A 24178-nucleotide genomic window follows, 5' to 3' on the forward strand; every position below is an offset into this window, starting at 1 on the left:
GTCTCTATTTTTCATATTACATGGCTAGGTACTTTCTGGATATTTATCTAGTTCATTATTTTTTCTGCTATGTATTATAAGTATACTATATTTTACTCATTCATTCCCCTGGTGGAGGACATTTATGCTTTGCTATTACAGACAATGTTGTAATAAGCCCCCTTGTATACAGGTGTTATCAGGACATGCAGGAGAGTCTCTCTAGTGTGTACAAACCCAGAGGGAAAATGGCTGGATCAATGAGAGATGTGTATTTTAAATTTCACTGGTCGCCTGCCATATTACTCTCAAAAGTGGCCATACCAAATTATATTCTCAGCAGCAGTGGTAAGGGCACCATGTTTCTGAATTTTTGGCCAACACTTTATATTGTGAGATTATTGAATTTGTTTTGCCAACCTGGTGGATGAAATATGCTGCCTCTTTTTTTGTTTGTTTTTGTTGAGATAATAGTGGATTCACATGTAGTTGGAAAAAGTAATACCAAGAGATCCATATATCCTTTACCCAATGTCTCCCCCAATGATAACATCTTATAAAAGTATAGTATAATGTCACAACCGGGATATTAAAATTGACACAGTCCACCAATTTTACTCAGGTTTCCCCAATTTTATGTGTATTCTCTCTGTGTGTTTTCGTTAGTTCTATATAATTGTATGGCATGTACAAGTCTGTATATACACCTCTACACTCAAAATACAGAAGTTACAACACCACGTTTCACTCCTATTGCCCTTCTATAGTCACACCTACTTTCCTTCAATCCTGTCCTTCCTTCCTAATCCCTATTCTCCATTTCCAAAATGTTGTCCTTTGTCCTTTCAGAGATGTTATATAAATGGAATCATGCAGTATGTAACCTTTTAGGATTGGCTTTTGTCACTTAGCATAATCTCCTGGAGAACCATTGAATTGTTATGTCTATCAACAGTCCATTCCTTTTATTATTGAGTTGTATTCCATGGTCTGGATGGACCAGTTTCTTTAACCATTATCCATGGAAAGACTCCTGTGCCATTTCCAGTTTTTGGCTATTGCAAATACAACTACGAACATTCGTGTACATTTTTAGGTGTGAATATGAATTTTCATTATTTCATTTTTTTCAAATAGTATTCCCCAGATTACCAATGACGTAATAATACATCTGTAGGCTATTTAAGTTTCCTCTTTTGAAAAGGGCTAATTTTGCTCATTTTTTTCTATTGGGTTGTTGCCTTTTCCTTACTGAATTGAAAGAGTTCTTTATATGTTTTGGGTACCAATCCCTTGTCAGTTATACAAGATTGTATGAGTTAACATTGTGGTAATCATTATTTCACAAAGTGATGTGAAGTTTAGGAAGGGGTAAAGAATTTCTGAAGAATTCCTGACTTGGATTTGGATCACTGATGAAGGGACAGAGCAATTTCATTTAGGGAATGTCATTCAGAGCTGTCCACATTGAGTTTGGAGAGACTGCTGCACTCCCACCCTTTGTAGCATCTCCTTTGATCTGTTAAATGCCAACAAACTGCTTAAGTGGTGGTATGTTGGATGCTAGGCAAAACAGCAAAACTTCTTCCTGCTTGAGGACAGATACCATGAGCCCTTAAGATTTGCTTTTAGCAAACCCTTTCCTCCTTTGGGAGGGGCATCAGGTACATTTACTGCATTACAAAACTATGTTTTTTTCAGCATTTTGACCACCCCTTGGAAACTGCTGACATCATGACGTACTTTTACTGGTGTTTCCATTTTCCCCAGTACTGCAGCCAGAATTTAGAATCCTGACTCACCCTTCAGCCTGCCACAGAGAATGCTCATTATTCTGGCATGGTCAATGCTCACAAAGTGACTCTAAAAGGGGAAATATCTTTTTGAACAAGCCAAATTGAGTACAATTTCAGGTAATAGTGAGACTTTTTCTTTTCTTTCTCATCTACTCAGATGCTTATTCTTTTTCCCTTCACAGAAGCAGAAGCAATGCTTCTGCAATCCTGGCCACAATACTGTGGATGATACAGGCTGGCATGGTCAGTAGTGTCTTAAGCTCAGTGAGCTCTTAGGGCAAGTCCTAGGATTTCTAGGAATATGAAGTTTATACGTATGTTATACAAATAAATATTGAGGAAAACAAGACTTTGGACATTTTTAAATGATTGTGGTAAGGATTAAATAAACTATAATATAAGAAAATGCTTTGCAAATTCCAAAGTGTTTTACCAAGGTAAAGGTCAGTTTCTGTAATCCTGATATATCAAAGTCACAAAATTCCTTTTCCACACTGATTTATTATATATAAAGGAAATATTTTGGACATGTCAATAGGCAATCTACTATTTCTATTGCCTTTGAAAAATGATTAGAAGTAATTTTTTCCTTTTCAGTGATGGATTTCTTTTAAAAAAGATTTGATTTTATTTATTTTTAGACAGAGGGGAAGTGGGGGGCAAAAAGAGGGAAACATCAATGTGTGGTTGTTTCTCATGCCCCTCCTACTGGGGACCTGTCCTGTAACCCAGGCATGTGCCCTGACTAGGAATTGAACCACCAATCCTGTGGTTCACAGGCCAGCACTCAATCCACTGAGCCACACTAGCCAGGACTAAGAGATGGATTTCTCATTTTATGCAATAAGAGTTCTCAAGGGACTAAAACTGACCCTAAAAGCCAAAGATTTATCCAAAATAAAAATTTCTTTGGGTGATACAGAATTCAAAGATAGCTTTGAACCAAACAGAAATGGGTCATTAATTTGATCTTTTTGTGCGTTCTTTTCTTCCTTTTGCACACTCTGAATACACATCTAGTTTTCTAGTGATTTCTTGAGTTGATCAGGGCCACTTCCTTCTCTCTTCAAGATTGACCTGCCCTGTTCCGTGAGGAACAGAAACTTCACGGAGCCGAGCACAACCCCTGTAAGTAAGAGATATATATTTAAGTAGGATGACAACCTAGTATTTTTTACAAGGTGGAATGCATGGTATGCTTTTCAGTGGTATATGGCAAAGCATCAGCTAAAGTTGCATTCTACCAGCCTTTAGTTCCTCAAGAACACTGTATTTAACCTTTATTATTGAGTAGAGCCTAGGTTAAGTAGCTATGTAGAATGTTATCATTTTATTATGATAACATAATATACAAATTATACTGTTTTCTCACTTGTAAAGTTTTCTCTTTTTTGCACATGCATACATACATATTTTATTGCTAAATAATCTGAGAGTAAGTTGCAGACTTTGTATTAATACATTTTAAAATCAAGATATAATTGACATATAACATTATATTTAGTTTCAGGTATACAATATGATTATTCAATATTTGTATATATTGTGAAATGATAACAGTAAGTCTAGTTAAAGTCCATTAGCACACATAGTTACAGCTTTTTTTTTTCTTATGATGAGAACTTTTAAAATCTTCTTTGGGAGACTTCCCGCCAATATGGAGGCATAGGTAGACACACTATGCCTACTCGCACAACCAAGATAGAGACAACAACAATTTAGAAACAGAATAACAACCAGAAATGACAGAAAATTGATCTGAATGGAAGTCAGAAAACCAAAAAGTTAAAATAAACACGTTCATCCAGACCGGTAGGAGGGGCGAAGTTGTAGGAGGGGCGAAGTCAGGCAGCCGGGCGCAGGTCATGGCACGGAGAGCAGAGACTGTTGGGACTGGGCACATAAAGCATCTGGGGTGCACAAGACTGAAGCAGGTGGACCCTGAGTGCGCAAGTGGCAGCTGGAAGACCCAGTGAGGCAGCAATTGTGAAGCAAGGCACTGCTTACAACCCAGGATCACAGCGCTGGGTAACAGAGCCTTGGAGCACTAATTGGAAACACCTGTGGGGAGTTGAGGCGCAGGAACAGCCAGCCTCACAGGAGAGATCCTTGGAAAGTCCCATGGTGTGCACAAGCCCACCCACACGGGAATTGGCACCAGAGGGGCCCAGTTTGCTCGGGGGAAGTGGTGGAAGGGACTGGAGTCTGAGGGAGAGTGGAGCAAGTGCCACTGTTCCCTCTCAGACCCTGCACCCACATACATCATCACAACCCAGCGACTGGGGTGCCCCGCCCTGGTGAACATGCAAGGCTCCACCCCTCATACATAACAGGTATGTGCCACACCCTATTCCAACCATGTTTTTTGACAAGGTCTGAACATGGAAAGAGGGCATTCAAGTAATCCATCTTCCTGGAAAAGAGCGTGGCATACAAAGGGGGGCGGTAATTTTTCTGGGGATTGCTTTTAATAATTTCCTTGCTAATATTAATCATGATCTTACTTTGTACCCTGATTCCCATAAGAACAGGCCATGAGAAGAAAGAGGCTCGAAAAGAGTCAATGATTGATTTTGAGGGAAATTCTGAAGGGACAACTAGTTCTCCCTAGACTATTGAATCATGCCCAGATTGTTTTAAATAAGGTGTTTATAAACCTGAGTAAGAAATTATCCTTGATTGTTCCCATAAAAGAATTCATAAATCAGTTACAATAGGTTGAATTAATGGCGGACTTTCCCATGCCTGTTCCTTACCCATAGATACAAAGAGTCTTTCAAGAAAACAAGAAAAAAACTATATAGACCCTTACCCACAGCCCAGGGATACCCCTGGGTAGCATATTAGATTATTGGCAAATTATGGTATCCCTCAAAAGGAGCTAATGGTCTCCAGAGGGTTCCAAGTCTCCCATTGTCTTATACAGGAGCATATAATGAGGGTGGCATTAGAATGGTCAATAAGGATGAAGGTCAAGTGCCTTATAATAGTCTAAATTTCATGGAAAAGCTAGCTTGAAGCAGACCTCCCTGGTGTTTATTAACTAAGAAATAAAAAGAGTTTACTGTAGCTGAATTTCCTGTTTATCTCTCCTTACCTGTTTGTTTTGGAGATTAAAAGGTGGTGGGATTGTTAGATATCTGTATCTCAGGTTTATTGGTTTGCATAATTCCAATGAAGTTGTATAAAATAATTTCTTGACCAAAGAATAAAATCCCCTCTAATGAAATAGCCCCTGAGTGTCTAAAAGTTGTTGGAGTAACAGCCCCGCCTTTACCTTGAATAGGAATATATATCAAATAGAATTAGACAGGCAAAGAAATAAGAAAAGCTGGTTAACTATTATAAATTAAGCACGTAGAAACAGTTACCAGGGAGTTAGAGTCCATGGTACATAGAGAAATATTTTAGACAGAAAAGGTAAATAGGTAAGTTAGACATCACAAAGGCCTTATAATAAATTTCCTATAACCTCTATTCAATTAGCGTATCCTTTTGCCCCATGACAAATTCTGAGCACTTTAATAAACAATAAGACATTCAAACTCTGTACGTACAGCTATTTCTAATTGTCTGATTTATGGCTCTCCTGGTTAAAATAATCTTTGTTTAATATAACTGAATCTATGGGAATTTTTGTATTTTTCCTGGTTACCTTTGTATTAATTTTTTTCTGCTTCACCTAATCGGAAATGTCAATCACTGCTAAAAATGAAAGTATAAAAACCTGCTTATATTTGCAATAAACGGAACAGAGCATCACTGTCCTCTGAGGTGTGTTGTCATCTGTCTCCCATCGCCGACGCCTTACCCACCTTTCAGGAACCCCTGGACCTAGCTGTGGCTGGACCGCAGCAGGTTTGACGAGACCAAAGGGGGGGGGGTGGCTCAAACAGAATTGAAAGCTCCACAACCAGTATTTTTAAGCAACCAAGAGATTGCCAACCTATCAGATGCACAGTTCAAAGAACTGGTGACCAGGATGCTCACAGAATTGGTTGATTTTGGTCACAATTTAGATGAAGAAATGAAGGCTACAATAAGTGAAATGAAGAAAAATGCACAGGGAACCAATAGTGATGGAATGAAAGCTGGGTTTCATATCAATGGAAGAGACCAGAAGGAAGAAAAAAAACATACAACCAGAAAAGAATGAAGAAATAAGAATTCAAAAAAATGAGGAGAGGCTTAAGAACCTCCAGGACATCTTTAAACGTTCCAACATCTGAATTATAGGGGTATCAGAAGGAGAAGAGAGAGCAACCAGTGGAAAACTTATTTAAACAAATAATAATAATAATAAAGGAAAACATCCCCAATCTGGCAAAGGAAATAGACTTCCAGGAAGCTCAGAGAGTCCCAAACAAGTTGGACCCAAGAAGGAACACACCAAGGCACATCATAATTACATTAACCAAGGTAAAAATGAAGGAGAGAATCCTAGAAGCAGCAAGAGACAAGGAGACAATAACCTACAAAGGAGTTTCCATCAGACTGTCAGCTGATTTCTCAAGAGAGACCTTACAGGCAAGAAGGGGCTGGAAAGAAGTATGCCAAGTCATGAAAGGCAAGGACCTACATCCCAGATTGCTCTATCCAGCAAAGCTTTCATTTAGAATGGAAGGGCAAATCAAGTGCTTCTCAGATAAGGTCAAGTTAAAGGAGTTCATCCCACCAAGCCCTTACTATATGAAATGTTAAAGGGACTTATCTAAGAAAAAGAAGATAAAAAAAAAAACATGTATAGTAAAATGACAGCAAACTTACAATTATTAACAACCACACCTAAAACAAAAACAAAAACAAACTAAGCAAACAACTAGAACAGGAACAGAACCACAGAAATGGAGATCACATGCAGGGTTAGCAACAAGGAAGTGGGAGGAGGAGAGAGGGGGAAAAGGTACAGAGAGTAAGTAGCATAGATGGTAGATAGAAAATAGGGGGAGGGCAAGAATAGTATGGGAAATGTAGAAGCTAAAGAACTTATGACACATGGACATGAACTAAAGGAGGGGGAAATGTGGGTGGGAGAGGGTGTGCAGAGTGGAGGGGGATGAAGGGAGGGAAATGGGACAACTGTAATAGCATAAACAATACAATATATTAAAAAATAAAAAATAAATAAAAATCTTCTTTGGCAACTTTCAAGTATACAATACAGTAGTATTAACTATAGTCAGCATGCTGTACATAACTTCCTGGGATTTATTTACTTTTTGACTAGAAGTCTGTACCTTTTGACCACCTTTACTCATTTCACATACCCTGTATCCCTTGCCACTGTCAACCACCCATTTTTTTGTGTTTTAGATTCCACATATAAAAGAGATCTTGTGGTATTTGTCTTTCTTTGTCTGACTTATTTCACTCAGCATAACACCCTCAGGGTCCATCTATGTTGTTTCAAATAGGAAGATTTCAAATTTTGTGTAATGGCTGAACACTATTCCATTGTACTTTTTTAATTTTTTATTTGTTCACTTTTACAGAGAGAGGAGAAGGGAGGAAGAAACGGAGGGAGAGAAACGTTGTACCGACCCAGGACTGAACCTGCAACCCAGGAATGTACCCTGACCAGGAATCAAACTGGCAACCTTTTGCTTTACTGGATGACGCCCAACCAACTGAGCCACACCAGTCAAGGCTGCATACTTCTTTATTCATTCATCTGTGAATGGACACAGGTTGCTTCCAAAAGGTTCCTCTTTAAATAGGAATAAAATATGAGTTAATTTAAAAATAAGTATGAAGTAAATAAGAGCAGAGGTACAACAAAATATAAACAATCACAAAGATAGTGCACAATAATAGGTAAACTTGGCAAAAATGAAGTGGATGGCAAGTTGAACTAGTGTGGGAAACCTGGTGAAATCAAAAGGAATATTTAATGAAGAGAAGGGAAGTACATGAGCTACATTTTCACAACCTTTCAAACTAAGACAACTTTGGTATCTGCCTTCAGATTCTGACAGGCCCTGAGAGTCACCTGTGTAATCTGAGTGATAATTATCATGGAAGAAAAACCTTCAGGAAATATACTATTACCATTAAAAGCAAAACACAAGCCCTGGCTGGTATGGATTGAGTGCTGGCTTGCAAACCAAAGGGTCACTCACTGGTTAGATTCCCAGTCAGGGCGTATGCCTGGGTTTCAGGCCAGGTCCTCTGTGGGGGGTGCTCGAGAGACAACCACACACTGATGTTTCTCTTCCTTTCTTTCTCGCTCCCTCCCCCTCTCTAAAAATAAATAAATAAAATCTTTAAATAAAAAAAGTGAAACACAAGATTGTTCTGTCTCTTTTATATGGCTATTGAGTAATCATAGCACTAGCCAGATATCCTTAAGGATTAAAAATGTTTTTAAATTAGGGGAGGACTGAATCAAGTTTCTATTTCTGATTCCTTCTATGTGCAGTGTTCAGAGCAGAAGAATCTGGAGCACAGGATGTTTGAATGTCTGCAGATTGTCTGTTCAAACAGCTTTTCACAATGGTTTACTATTCTGAGGAGACTGTCTACGGGGCTGTTTGTTGAGGGTGGGAGGGCCGTAAAGGGCTAATAGAAGGGACATGTGAGAGTTTCAGTTTCTGAATGGTGTATACAGTCTTCAAAATTCAGTGAAGGTGGTAGGTGTTAATTCTATTTAGCTTCTTCCCAAATTCAGAGCAACAGTCTGGTTCTGTGTGTGTGCACACCTGCATGCAGCACTTTACACACTCCTTATTATTGGAAGATTGGAAAAATGACACAGGAAGGTAAATCTTCCTTGAGATAAATAATCCCAAGGGTGTTAACTGAGCCTCAGGGGGACCTAAGACCCAGCTGCAGGGTGTAAATTGTCTTTGATTTCTACGCCTCTTCTTTTTCACAACTCCTTTTCCCCTTACTAGTACCTCTCCAGTACTCTTACTTAGGTAATGGTCCCAGCTGAATAAGAGCCAATAAATAACTTCCCATTAATAGGTTAGGGATATTAGCCAAGGGTCTTAGCTTTCTTTGGCTTCTTCCCTGGGTTCTTCTTGAAGACCCCATTATATCCTTTGTGATAGATTTCACAGAGAGGCTAATGAAAGAGTCTCCTCAAAGTTCTTCACACCATAGCCACAGAACCTTACCTACTTTTCCCTCCTACCCACTTTTAAGACCTTTATATATTCCTATTAAGGAACAGTACAATGGGTTCTTGTTTAGGTACATAGATGTTGAAACTGTAGGTTAAGATTCACAACAGAGAAAAAAATAACTCTGAAGAGTAAAGTCATAGGAAGTCTTTGAAAACACATCTTAGTTTAATTATATGATTCTAAACCTTAGGCATAGACCCTCCAAGGGCATGGGTTGGCAAGGTCTAATTTTTATAGGTACAGTACCTAACAGAATAAGGCACTAGAACATGAACCTTACATGAATTTTTACTGAGTAAATGAGGATTTCATTTTCCCTCTTGGCATCACACCTGAAATTGCTCTAATTGTTCATTGTCCTCAGAGCCAACATTTATTATATCTCAGTCTAAAGTTGCTAAGTCAAGGCATTTTCCACAGGCTTTTTCTGTTTGTTTGTGTTTTTTAAGTACCTTCCAATCTTGATTTATTGATGACAACATCAGTTGTCATGCGTTTTATGCTAGCCTTTGCAATGATACAGTAAACAGAATCTGTAATCTCCAGAACCAATGTTAATACAAGTAGAACTACCACACAAAGGGAAGGTTGATATTACCTCACCAGAGTTATGAGTTTAGAATAATGTAAGAAGCACTTTTTAACTGTAAATTGCTACCCATATATTATTATTAGAATACCAGAAAAAAACTCATAGGACCTTACAAAGAGTAATTCCAGGTCATTTTTACTCTATATAACAAAGCAGTATTCTCCAATATTTTTGGTCAATTAATAATTTTGGCAAAATACCTAACGACTTGTTATCTCATTCACTCTTAGTATACAATCCAAGAGTTTTGCCAGGATGAATGGGAAGACAAGAACTATTTTGAATTTCTAGTTTTCAATAACCTTCTGCCAGGAAAGGAAAAAGGAAATAAAAGAAGTGTGGAAAGGAGTTCCAAGTACAAGATCAATGATGATTAGATTTTTGATCAACTCCAGACTCCTCCAAGGTCAACTATGATTAGATTCTTGATGAAGCAACAAGAAGACAAGGAAATCATTAGGGAAATCCAGAAGGGGTCCAGAGGTGGAAGGACAAATGAATACAAGACATACCACTGTGCCTGTTTTTGTCCACCTCTTAATCTTTAGACAGTGTTACTGATCCATCTTTGCCTGCTTTCTCCCTCAGTTCCTAATCTCCCTGTTTCAACTACCATCAACCTAAGATGAAACGAGCCAACTAAGATAACTTGGGGGATAGAAAAAAAAAGATTTAAACAAACCTGAGCATGGGTACCCACCTAACTAAGAGCTCCAGGTAGTTGGTGCCTTTGGAGAATATGAGATTAGGAGTTCCAGAATTTTTGACACAAGTTAAAATTGTTTAAAAAAATTTTTTATCCTTACCAGAGGCCATGTTTTTCATTGCTTTCAGAGAAAGAGAGGAAGGGAGAGAAACACTGGTGGGAGAGAGAAGCATGGATTGGTTGCCTACCATATGTGCCCAGTGAGGGAATCCAGTGTATCCAGACCAGGGATCATACACACCCAGACCAGGATCAAACCCAAGACCCAGGTATATACGCCCTGACCAAGAATCAAACCTTCAGTTACAGGACAATGCTCCAACCAACTGAGCCACACCAGCAAGGGCAGAAGTTAAAATACTTGGTTTTTGTAACAAATCTCCCAATTTGCAACTGTAGGCAATTTATATTAAAAATTTCACAGAAGGAGGACTTAACGGCCAAGATGGAGGTGTAGGTAGACACACTGTGCCTCCTTGCACAACCAAAATAAGGACAACAATTTAGAAACAAAAAAACAACCAGTACTGACAGAAAATTGAACTGTATGGAAGTCTGACAACCAAGGAGTTAAAATAGACACATTCATACAGAACAGTAGGAGGGGCAGAGATGGGCAGCCAGGTGAGAGGGGTTGAGGCAAAAAAAGCGGTGGCTGGTGGACCCTGGGTGCCAGCTGGCAGTGGGCAAACACAGCAAGGTGGCAGATTGTGGAGGGGCACAGCGCACTAGTGTCTGGCAGACTGGGCAGTTCCACATTCGTGCACAGCTAAACCAGGGGAAACTGAGAAGCGAGACAGACCACACAACCCAGAGTTCCAGCTCAGGGAAATAAAGCCTCAAAACAACTATTGAAAACACCTGTGGGGGCTGAGGTGCTGGGAGAGACTCCCAGCCTCACAGGAGAGTTCATAGGAGAGATGCACAGGCTCCTAGAATGTACACAAACCCACGTGCCTGAGAATCAGCACCAGAAGGGCCTAATTTGCTTGGTGGAAGTGGCAAAAGGGACTGAACTCAGGTAGAGAGCAGAGTAAGCACCATTGTTCCCTCTTGGACCACACCCCCACATACAGCGTCACAAACCAGCAACATGGGTTGCCCCACCCAGGTGAATACCTAAGGCTCCACCCCTCACTACATAACAGGCGCGTCAAGACAAAAAGGCCCAAACGAAAGAACAGATCAAAGCTCCAGAAAAAATACAACTAAGCAAAGAAGAGATAGCCAACCTATCATATGCACAGTTGAAAACAGTGGTAATCAAGATGCTCACCAAATTGGTTGAATTTGGTTGCAAATTAGATGAAGAAATGAAGGCGATGCTAGGTGAAATAAAGGAAAATGTACAGGGAACCAATAGTGATGGAATGAAAGCTGGGTCTCACATCAATGGAAGGGACCAGAAGGAAGAAAGAAACATACAACTGTAACAGGGTACAGCCAAGAGGGGAGCCTCAAATAGGGATCTGTAATAAGATCCAGAAGAGCCTGGAGATAATTGGCTCCACACCACAGGGCCACACCTGCCCAGAATCTGGCAGCTGTAGCCAATTGTGAGAGGAGCTGGAAATGGGGCTTCAGAGGAAGAATGGCGCTGGGATTTAAACCGAGATGCAGCAGCCATTTGAGGGGGGAGAACCATGCGTAGCCCTGCAAGAGAGAACCACACAGCTTTAGCAGAGTGAAGATTCTCGCAGCCCTGAGGGAGAGAACCACACGGCTCTGGCAGAGTGGGGACTCCGTGGTCCGGGGAGAGAGGACCACGTGCCTTTGCCAGAGTAGGGACCCCTGCAGCTTTAGGAGATACGGTACTCTGGACTGGGCAAAGGGGGAAGGAAGGAAGGACTGTGTCTGTTTGTGGGTGCTTTAAGGGACTTTAGGATTTTTGGTGAAGACATTAGGTCCCTACTTTAAGTTTGGATAGCATTAAATAAACGTTTCCTTTCCTTTTCACAAATCTCTGGCATTGAGAGACATCTTTCCTCTGGCGGCGGACATAACGGACCTGGGGGCTTCTTTCAGTAATAGTATATCGTCTCAGGCCCCCCTTGTTTGTTCTGTAACACAACCAGAAAAGAATGAAGAAACAAGAATTCAAAAAAAATGAGGAGAGGCTTAGGAATCTCTAGGACACCTTTAAACATTCCAAAATCCAAATTATAGGGGTAGCAAAAGGAGAAGAGGAAGAGCAACCAATGGAGAACTTATTTGAACAAATATTAAAGGAGAACTTCCCCAATCTGGCAAAGGAAATAGACTTCCAAGAAGTCCAGGAAGGTCAGAGTCCCAAAGAAGTTGGACCCAAGGAGGAACACACCAAGGCACATCATAATTATATTAGCCAAGGTAAAAATGAAGGAGAGAATCCTAGAAGCAGCAAGAGACAAGGAGACAATAACCTACAAAGGAGTTTCCATCAGACTGTCAGCTGATTTCTCAAAAGAGACCTTGCAGGCAAGAAGGGGCTGGAAAGAAGTATTTCAGGTCATGAAAGGCAAGGGCCCACATCCAGGATTGCTCTATCCAGCAAAGCTTTCATTTAGAATGGAAGGACAGATGAAGTGCTTCTCAGATAAGGTCAAGTTAAAGGAGTTCATCATCACCAAGCCCTTACTATATGAAATGTTAAAGGGACTTATCTAAGAAAAAGAAGATAAAAAACATGTACAGTATAATGACAGCAAACTCACAATTATTAACCACACCTAAAACAAAAACAAAAACAAACTAAGCAAACAACTAGAACAGGAACAGAACCACAGAAATGGAGATCACATGGAGGGTTAGTAACGGGAGTGGGAGGAGGAGGGGGGGAAATAGTATGGAGAATAAGTAGCATAGATGATAGGTAGAAAATAGACAGGGGGAGGGTAAGAATAGTATGGGAAATGTAGAAGCTAAAGAACTTATGACACATGGACATGAATTAGAGGGGGGAATGTGGGTGGAGGAGGGTGTGCAGGGGGGAATGGGACAGCTATAATAGCATAATCAATAAAATATTTTTAAAAAATACAACCCCCCCCAAAAAAGAAAACACTCAGCAAAGTGGGAGTAGAGGGAGAATTCCTCAATGTGATAAAGGCGATATGAGAGAAACTTACAGCCAACATCATACTTAACAGGCAAAAAATAAAAGCTAACCCACTAAGATCAGGAACAAAAGGATGTCTGCTTTCACCACTTCTATTCAATATAGTATTGGAAGTCTTACCCACAGTGATCAGACAAGAAAAATAAATAAAAGGCATCCAAACTGGAAAGAAAAAGAAGTAAAACTGTCACTATTTGCACTATGATATGATAGTATACATAGAAAACTCTATAGACTCCACCAAAAAAAAAAAAAAACCCCTCTACCTAATAAGTGAATTTGGCAAAAGAGCAGGATTCCAAGTCAATATTCAGAAATCAAAGGAATTTTTATACACCAACAATGAAAGATCAGAATCATTAATCAGGAAAAAAACCACATTTGCTACAGCAACAAGAAAAATAAAGTACCTAGTAATAAACCTTACCAGGGAGGCGAAAGACCTATACTCAGAACACTACACAACACTAAAGAAAGAAATTAAGGAAGACACAAACAAATGGAACCCTGTATCATGATCATGGATTGGAAGAATCAACATCATCAGAATGTCCGTATTACCCAAAGCATTTTATAGATTCAACACAATCCCTATTATAATACCAATGACATATTTCACAGATATAGAACAAACATTTTAAAACTTTACATGGACTCGCAAATGACCCAAATAGCCGTGGCAATTTTGAGACATAAGGACAAAGTAGGAAGGATTGCCAATACCTGATATCAAACTATATTACAACACCACTATAATCAAAACAGTATGGTACTGGCATAAGAACAGACACATAGATCAAACGAACAGAATAACAGAGAGTCCAGAAATAAACCCAAGTCTCTATGGTCAATTAATATTTGATAAAGTGGGCAGAAGCATAAAATGGAGTAAACATATCCTCTTCAACAAATGCTGTTGGGAGATCTGGACAGCTGTATGAAAAAAACGAAACTCGATCACCAAATTACACTATACACAAAAATAAATTCAAGGTGGATAAAAGATTTAAATATAAGTTGTGACACCATAAAAGTCCTAGAGGAGAACCTGAGGAGTCCTAGAGGCAGGATAATCTCAGATATGCGACACAGCAATATTTTCAGATATGTCCACTAGAGCAAGGGACATAAAGAAAAGAATAAACAAGTGGGACTTCATCAAAATAAGAAGATTCTAAACATCTAAAGAAAATAGCATTAAATAGAAACAGAACCAACCATATGGGAAAACATATTTACCAATGACCCTCAGACAAGGGTTTAATCTCCAAAATATATAAAGAACTCACATGGCTCCACTCTAGGAAGACAAGCAACCCAATTAAAAAATGGACAAAAGACTTGGATACTTCTGTAAGGAGGACATATAGAGGGCTCAGAGACAAATGAAAAGATGCTCAGCATCACTAGCCATCAGAGAGATGCAAATTAAAACCACAATGAGATACCACGTCACACCAGTCAGAAGGGCCATCATAAACAAATCAACAAACAAGTGTTGCAGAGGTTGTGGAGAAAAGGGAAACCTGGTGCAGTTGGTGGAAATGCAAGACTGGTACAGCCACTGTGGAAAACAGTATGGAATTTCCTCAAAAAACTAAAAAGGGAACTGCCTTTTGACCCAGAAATACCACTGCTGGGATTATAGCCTAAGGATCCTGAGTCACCAATCCTGAACAACCTATGCACCCCAATGTTCACAGCAGCACAATTTACAATAGCCAAGTGCTGGAAGCACCTAAGTGCCCATCAGTAAATGAGGGGATCAAAAAACTGGTACATTTACACAGTGGAATACTAGACAGCAGAAAGAAAGAAGGAGCTTCTACCCTTCATGACAGCATGGATGGAACTGGAGACCATATGATAAGTGAAATAAGCCAAGTAGTGAAAGATAAATACCATATGATCTCACCTATAAGTGGTACCTAATCAACAAAACAAACAAGCAAGCAAAATACAACCAAAGACATTGAAATAAAGAACAAACTGACAGTAACCAGAAAAGAGGGGGAGAGGGCCATCAAGGAACATGTTAATGGATACATGGACAAAGCCAAAGGGTGTAGGTTTGAGGGTGGGACACGGGGATGGGTGCAGCTAATGTGGTCTTGGCGGGGTGAAAATTGAGAAAACTGTATTTGAACAATGAAAAACAACAACAAAAAAATTTTTTGGTTTTAGAAGGTAGAGTAAAATCAAATACTTATATTTCTTTTTTTAAAAGATTTTATTTATTTACTTTTTAGACAGGGAAGGGAGGGAGATATATATATAGAGAGAGAGAGAGAGAAACATCAATGTGAGGTTGCCGGGGGTTATGGCCTGCAACCCAGGCATGTACCCTGGCTGGGAATCGAACCTGCGACACTTTGGTTCACAGCCCAAGCTCAATCCACTGAGCTACGCCAGCCAGGGCTATATTTCTTAAAATACAATTTTCTGACTGACATCCCTTAACCCTACATGTACATTATTTCCTGACAGCAGATTTTGAAAAGGCAATCAATAAGCAGACAATTTAGGTCATTTTAAAATAATGAGGAAAATAAGGAAGCCAAAGAGAAAAGTACCAGCACTCAACTGAAGAGCCAGACTGTTCCACCCAGAGAACTTTGTGAGAACTGGTAGAAAGGGGCCTGAGCTGCTAAAACCATTCCCTGTGAATTCACAGCATGACAAGGTAAAAAGGTAAAAGTCCTCTGGACTGTAAAAATGTTGAGTAGAGAAATGTGGTGTCCCCTCTGAGAAAGAAATTTAAAGCAAACTTTAATTGTGTCCAAATTCATTGGGTGATGTCTCTGCTATTCAAAGTTAGTTATTTTTTCCTTGCTGAAAGATGTAAAGTGGTTGATTGTGCAACACAGTTGGTTAGAACCTGTCAGATATTAATAATTTGTACTAGTTTGAAAAAATAAAAAATAAAATAAAATAGCATGAAGACATACTTTTTAAAGATATGGTTATGATTCTTGGTATTTACATACACATCCTATGGTGGGATGGCTATGAAAATGAAACAAGAATCAAAGATGCAAATAAAGTTTCACTTCTGCAGGGAGGTGAAACTCGTACTGGGTCCCACGGGGAAATGACAAAGTGGACAAGCAGCCAGGTTCCCCAGGACCAGCTTCTGCAGAACAGCATCTACATCATTCATGTGGTTTCACGTCCTGCAAATGACATTCAGAGACCTTCCAACACTGTCACTGAAAGCTCATCAAGGATTTTAAGATAGGTCTCTTTGGGGGAAGCTGCTCATGATCTGCAAGTGGCTCTGTTATTTTACTCATTGTTAAAGGCAAACATAAAACAAACTTCATCACTGAAAAAAATAGAGCTCAGTCAGATACATAACCTTGTGAGGGGCCATCCAGACACTTCACTTACTCAGGGTGGGGATGCTCGGCGATCACTGTTCCCAGTCCCTCTCTGGATGCCCTGCTGTGACCAGGTGGCTCTGTGTCTCCTCCAGGGTTGGTGCTGTCACCTACAGAAGTGGGGCTGGTGGTGAGGTCCCCCTGAGTCCATGAGAAAAGCGACTCATGCATGGTGACAGTGTGTGCCTCCATCTGGCACTGCAGGCTGTCCATCATCTGCTTCCAGATAAGGCTTCCAGTTGCACTTTGAGTCTCATTTTTTTCTTTAAGAACCTGCAATATCTCATCGTGAGTTTCAGCCACAGAACTTTCCATGGACATACTGCTGTAGATGCTGTCTGTCCAGTTCTACATCTCCCTATTAACATCCAGGATCCAGTCTTGGTGTTCAGCTGCAGTGGCCTGGAGGACATCTGTGATGGACAGGAACTGGCCCAGGGAACTGGTAACGATTTCCTGTCCATTGATCATGTAGGAGGGAGTTCACTAGTGCTCCTGCAGTTCACTGGAAGGTGATGTACACCCCCCTCCATGGAGATACCACTACAGGAGAAGTTGTTGTTCTTGTTCCTATATGCCTCAGACATATTGTCTCCAGACAGGGATGAGTTCCAGCCTCAGGGCACAGGTTGACCTCTGTCACCACTGATGTCATGCTACTTTGGTTCTGCTTCAGGGAGGCCCTGGCAGAGTCTATAGCCAGAACATTTCCACCCAAATTCCCAGCGTTAGGGTCTTTGGTTCTATAATTAACCAGGGACCAAATTTTGCTTCATTTGGAAACTTTTTCTCCTTAGGATGTGCTAGCAGCCCTAAGTGGCCCACTTTCAGCCACTAAGGCATGCTGGGCACAGGAAGAAATATTCCTTTGTCATAACCACAGTGCTGGCTCTTGGTAAGATTTCTGGGTTCAATATGAGTTCAGGATCAAGTGTGCGAAAAGGTCTTGTTTCAGCTGCAGGTTGGCTGGACTTTCCACAGAAGCACACAGAAATAAACTGTATATCCTAGAATTACGTCTGACTGATCACATTTGTTACGTGGGAGTTCTCGATTAGCTTCAAGAGCGGGATTCACTCATTTCTGGTGCAGCTTCACCTTATACTGTTGGAGTTGTTCCTTCAGCTGCTTCCAAGCCTGAAGTTGGACCTGCTCTTCCTTCTTTAGGGGCAGTGAAGCACCTATTGAGCCTGGAAGGACATCAGGACTCACCGGACTCGTGGTAGGACTGAGAAGGTGGGCCTGGTAGCTGTGGTGTCAGCCCTTTCTGACAGCCATCTCCCTCTCTGGGCACAACTGAGCTTTCTCCTTCATCCACTGCTCTGTTTGCCTCAACAATGGCATGCTGGGCTTTATCCCAATGGTCAGGCGGCACCCCCAAGCCCAGGGTCTTCGGGAGGGTATCAGGGAGGGCTGAGGTGTCACTGAGAGATTCATTCTCCAAGAGGCCACCCTACACAGCCAATGCTGGGTCCATGGTCCAGACAACTCAGACTGGCTGACACTCAGGGGCTGCACGTGAGCTGTTGGCAGGCTCTGTTTCTGCCATCATCAACAGTCTGGATCTCCTGAGAAGGATGGCAAGAGGTTTTCCATTTTCAAGAAATTTAAAGTTTCATAAATGGCTGGAAATCAAAACATTATACTCATGTAGAAATGCAGCTTCCTGACTTGCAGGACCAACTCTGACAGAAAGCTGGATAGTAATGACATTTTTTGAAAGAGAAAACAATTCAACCCTGTGGCTAAACTTCCTAGGGGTGTCTGATTCAAAGGACCTTCACAAATTGCATCATAAGCTCCTCCAGGGTCCTGGGATGCCAGAACTGGGTTCTTGCATATGAACTATGTTGCTTTTTTATTTATGCAGGTATGATTTGTGCTTATTCCACCATATCGTGTGTGTGTATGTTAGCTGTTTATGTAAAGACAAACTTGTTCTGGGGACTTTTCACTACAAAATCCCTAGTCCCAGGTTCATTCCAATGTTTACTTGGTCCAAGTATTATAGTTTATATAAAGAAGCTCACTGAAGGCTGGGGCAGGTACTCCTTTTTGGTTTATTAGACCATCATTATTCTTCAGTCTGCTGGTGGGTGGAGATATTCTAACACTTTCTATTCACTGTCATAAGCTTCTGGTGAGCCATTTAATAACTCTTCAGCCACACCAACCCTCCTGGAGGGTGGAGAGAGCCTGTAGATAGCTGCTTCTCCTCCTATTTTGTAGTGACAGGAAAATTCTCAGTAACCTTGAAGTTTTGTGATAGGTCCATTAGACTTAACAGTCACACACAGAGAAGAACAAGATTGGTGTTTATTTTGTTGCATGGGAACTAAGGATCCACAAGAAGCTGAGCTTCCCTCAGACTCCCAGTCCAGGGTTCTTTCATAACACACACAAAAAATCATGCATCTGCATGGAAACATTGATTTGTCTTTAGATGTCATGTTTTTCTTTTTACTAAATCAGTGATCAACATGAAGAAATTTCTTATTGCATAAAAATAAATACGGAGTTACCCACACCAGGCTGGAATCTGAGCAGTCATTTATTCACACTCAATTGCAATTCACTGAGCACCTACTATGTGCCAAGTGTCAAGGATATGGCAGATGAGGATCTGCCTTAACAGCTAAAGTTGGAGAGAGAATAATAGACAAATGTGATGGTTAATTTTATGTGTCAACTTAACTTGGTCAAAGTGAGCCCAGATATCTGGTCAAATATTCTGGGTGTTCCTGCAACGATGTTTTTGGATGAGATTAACATTAAATTAGTATACTGAGTAAAGCAAATTATCCTCCCCAAAGTAGGTGGGCCTCATCCAATCAGTTGAAGGCCTGAATGAAACAAAAAGGTTGAACAAGCGGGGCCTACACCTGCCTGACTGCGTTCAAATTGAGACATCAGTTTTTTCCTGACTTTGGACTTGATATGAAACATCAGCTCTTTCTGGGTCTTGAGGTTGCCCATCTTCAGATAGGAATTATACCATCAGCTGTCCTGGTTCTCAGACCTTTGGACTTAGACTTGAACTAAATCATTGCCTCTCTTAAGTCTCCAGATTGCTGACTGCAGATCTTGGGACTTGCCAGCTACCATAACTGCATGAGCCAATCCCTTATAATCAATCAATCTCTCTCTCTCTGTATGCATATATCTCCCATATAATGCCTGTCCAGAAAGTACCCAACCATGTAATATGAAAAATAGAGACATTTACTGAAAAAGACACAAGACACAAGAAACACTGTATGTAGGACAATGATGCCTCAGTCCGCTTCAAAGCAGGCACCTTGGGACCTTACACAGTTCTCCTAATTGCCATCAGCTGCCCCAATCGTATTTTCCTAAATCTTATCAATGGTCTGAATCCCTTCCCTTTCAAAGGTGACTTCAATTTTGAGAAAAGCCAGCTACCAAAGGGTACCAAATCTGGTCTGTAGAGGGATTGAGTCACCTGGTGATTTGATGTTTCACCAAAACACTCTGCACGAGACATGATGCACAAGTGGGCACACTGTCATAATGAAGCTGCCACAGCTGCAACCTTCTGAATCATCTGAATAGTTTCCACAGAGGAATTCCAAACTTTACACAAAATCTGATGCAGATATTTGTCACTCTACTCACTCAGTCATTTTGAACATGATGGCCACACAGTACACATGCTCACTCAGTGGCATCTACTGCCCCCACTGACTAATACAGTGAAGTCATCATTGTTCACACATGTGCATTCCAATCCATTCTCCTTGGCTGCTAGATTACATCAATGTCATGCAAACTGTTGTCATTATATTAACAATAGCTGGACTTTTCTGAACAGACCTCATGTATCAATCTCTTTCTCTACACACACACACACACACACACACACACACACACACCACACACCACACCATGCACATTTTATTGTTTCTGTTTCTCTGCAGAACCCTGACTAATACAATAAGCAAAAGTATGATCATTTTGACAGTGGTAAATTTCCATGAATAAAAAAAATAAGATCATGGAAAAGAAAGGGGATGGTACTTTATCTACAGAGGTCAGAAATGCCTCTCTGAGGAGGTAGCACTTCAGCAGACCCAAAGCAAGACAGCAACAGCCATGTAACACTCTGGCTGCTTTATGACCCTAGTTTGTTATGTTATCTTGGGTAAATGCATATACCTCTCTGAATTTTAGTTTCCTGTAATTGTTGTGAGGATCAAATGAGATAATGTAAGAAGATGAATTAATACTGTGTCTGGACCAGAGAAGTGGTTGTGGAAATGTCAGTTTCTCTTCCTGGTTGTTCACTAGGGGCAATGATTGGTAAATGCTGACAAGCTGGGGAAGAGGGACTGACGTGAATTTCTAGAATGCAGTATATAGCACACCCTTTAACAAAGGACCACCCTACTAGGATTATAATCGAGGGAAACAATGTAAAACAGGAACAAAATGTCCACCAAAGATGTTCATCATAATGGTATTTACATATAGAAAAACTGGAAACAATTCAGTTTCTGAGAAGAGATGGTTTAAATAAATGTTTGGTACAAACTAGAGTTTTGCAGTTAAATAGACTTGGACTCAAACTTTGGCTCTTTAACTGCATCCTCTCTTGAGTGACTTTTAGTAAGTCATCCAATTCTGTAAACCTCAGTTAACTTGGAGAATGGGGATAACAACAGCACACCCATCACCTCAAGGGTTAAATAAGAGTACATACACAACACATAACACAATGCATGGCACCCATCAGACCCCCCAATACATGGGAACCATCAGGGGAAAATGAAAGTAAAACAAGATTAACTGTAAAAAAGCAAATATATATATGGTAATTCTAAAGATTGCTTAAGTTGATCTATAGATTTAATCAATTCTAATTAAAATCCCAACAATTTGTTTATAGAACAAACTTTATTTGGAGGATCGATATGAAGGAGTAAACACCAAAAAGAGGCAAGACATGCTCCAAGAAGAATAAGACAGAAGGACTTGCCCAACTAGATATTGATATCAACACTTATTCTAAGATTATGATAATTAAGACCATGTGGAATTGACAGAGGGAAGACAGAGAATGATACATAAGAACAGAGTGATGTCAGAGGAATGGCAGCACGAGAAATCCTCTGGATCTCCCTCTTGAAATTTCAACAAGTTGTACATCTATAACTCAATAAAGGATTCCCTGATCAACATACAGGCATGCTTGAGAGATCCGAGCATTGAAGTAACTATGGATGCATCCCTGCAGCCAGGAGATCACCACAGAAAAGGGAGGATGCCAGCTGTGGCTAGTGCTTCCTTCAGCAGGGAGGAGCAGAGAGACTCGGTAGCCATTCTTGCAAGAGTGAGAAGTGCAAACTGTGAACTGTGTCTGAGCCAAGACATCTGGGCAAGGACATGGCACACAGGTTATGCCATGTCTGGCTGTCTGGCAGTTAGCATTACAAAGAAAAAAGACGACAGAGGCCCATAGACTCCCAAAACTCACCTCCCATCACCCTTGGTGTTGGGTTACAGAGCAACCTATCTGCAAACCTGGGAACTATTACTACAGAATCACTATTTCCTCTAAGCAAAGGAAACACTCTGTAACAGATCCCCAGTTGGGGTGTGTGTAGTGGGGGCATCAGGTGGAGGTCCAAGGAGGTCACCATTACTGAGAGGGCAAAACAAAGAAGATAGCCAATCCCCAAACACAGACCCATCCCCAAGCATCCTAGGTATAATGACAGCAGCCATCAGCTTTGTGATTTCACAGAGCTGAAAAAAACTTGTGATTCAGCACCACCTATTGAAAATTAATAGGCCCTGGCTGGCGTAGCTCAGTGGATTGAGTGCAGGCTGCAAACCAAAGTGTCACAGGTTCGATTCCCAGTCAGGGCACATGCCTGGGTTGCAGGCCACGGCCCCCCGCAACCACACATTGATGTTTCTCTCTCTCTCCCTCTCGCCCTCCCTCTCTCTCTCTCTCCCCCCTCCCTTCCCTCTCTAAAAAATAAATAAATAAAATCTTTAAAAAATGAAAAAAAGACACCATCTATTAAAAACCATAAAAAAAGAAAATTAATAGGAAGACCTCTGTAGTAATTTGCTAGGCAAGTGCCATTTATAGATAGATGCCTCAACAGAAAAGGAGCATATCAAATACAATGAGTAACCAAGGTAGCAAGACAGCTCAGAAAAAATATAAAAAAATCTTCAGGAAGCAAACTTGAACACATGGAAATATATGATATGAATAACATAGAATTCAAGATTGTACTACTGAAAATACTCAACAAGAAGTGAGAAAATGCAGAGAGATCATTTAACAAGCCCAGAAAACAACACAACAAACAAAATGAGTATTTCACTAAAGAGATTGAAACTTTAAAAAAGAACCAAACAGAAATCCTGAAGATGAAGAATTCAATGAAAGAGATGAAGAATGAATTAGTGAACATAGGAAACAAAGCAAAACAAAGGGAGAAAAGGATCTGTGATACTGAAGACAGAAATCTAAAAATGATGCAGAGAGGAGAAAAGGGGAGAACTGAGTGTAAAAAAAAATTAAAGAGCTCTACAAGAACTATCTAATTCCATCAGAAAAAGCAATAAAAGAATAATAGGTACACCAGAAGAAGAAAAGGGAATAGATGAGAAATTCCCAAACCTATGGAAAAAACTAGATTCTCAAATCCAAGAAGGAAACAAAACACCTAGTTACCTCAATCCAAAGAGGCCATCTCCAAAGCACGTTGTATTAAAAATGTCAAAATTTAATGACAAAAGAAAGAATTATCAAAGCAACCATAGAAAAGAAGGATATGACCTATAAAGGAAAACCCATCAGCAGAGAGTATAACCAAATATTCAAGCTACTGAAAGAGAGAAATTACCAGTGAAAAATAATGTATCCACTAAAGTTATCCTTTAAATATGAAGGAGAAATAAAGACTTTTCCAGACATACAAAAGCTGAGAGAATTTATCACCAGAATACCTCCACTGCAGGAAATTCTCCAGGGGGTTAGTCTACTTAAAACAAAGAATCAAAGGTCACACCAGTAAGACCACCAAAGAAATTTATAGCATAAAATGGATAATCAAAACATAAAAATAAAAACAATAAAAGGGTGACAATAAAAACATAAAAGGGGAGAGGGTAAAGGTCTGAATTTCTAAAGAAGGACAGAGATCAGATGTATTCAAAAGAAAAAAACTGTATATATGAAACTTTCTTATTCATAAACATAATGGTAACCACACACAAAACCCCCAAAACTAAGACACATAGCTTTAAAAAAAAAAAAAAGAGGAAACACAGGGAAGAAGTATCGAGTACCACCAAACAAAAACAGACAGAAACACAAAGGAAAAGAACCAATGGAGGCACAGAGCTACCAAAAAACAAAGGATAAAATGGCTATAGAAATCCTCATACATCAATAATTACGCTAAATATAAATGCACTGAATTCACCAATAAAGAGGCACAGAGTAGCAGATTGGATAAAA

General features: G+C 40.1%; 1 long non-coding RNA gene across 1 annotated transcript in view; it reads right to left on the reverse strand.

Moving 5' to 3' along the window:
- Positions 1 to 2466: 2466 nt before the first annotated feature.
- Positions 2467 to 24178, reverse strand: part of LOC123826180 — a 30236-nt gene continuing 8524 nt past the window's right edge. Inside the window, exon 3 of the long non-coding RNA XR_006787011.1 lies at positions 2467 to 2901. This is a non-coding gene — a long non-coding RNA (uncharacterized LOC123826180). The remainder of the gene's footprint in view (positions 2902 to 24178) is intronic.

This window comes from Phyllostomus hastatus, unplaced genomic scaffold (assembly GCF_019186645.2).
Source record: "Phyllostomus hastatus isolate PE091 unplaced genomic scaffold, TTU_PhHast_1.1 phas_contig_80, whole genome shotgun sequence".
NCBI lineage: Eukaryota > Metazoa > Chordata > Mammalia > Chiroptera > Phyllostomidae > Phyllostomus > Phyllostomus hastatus.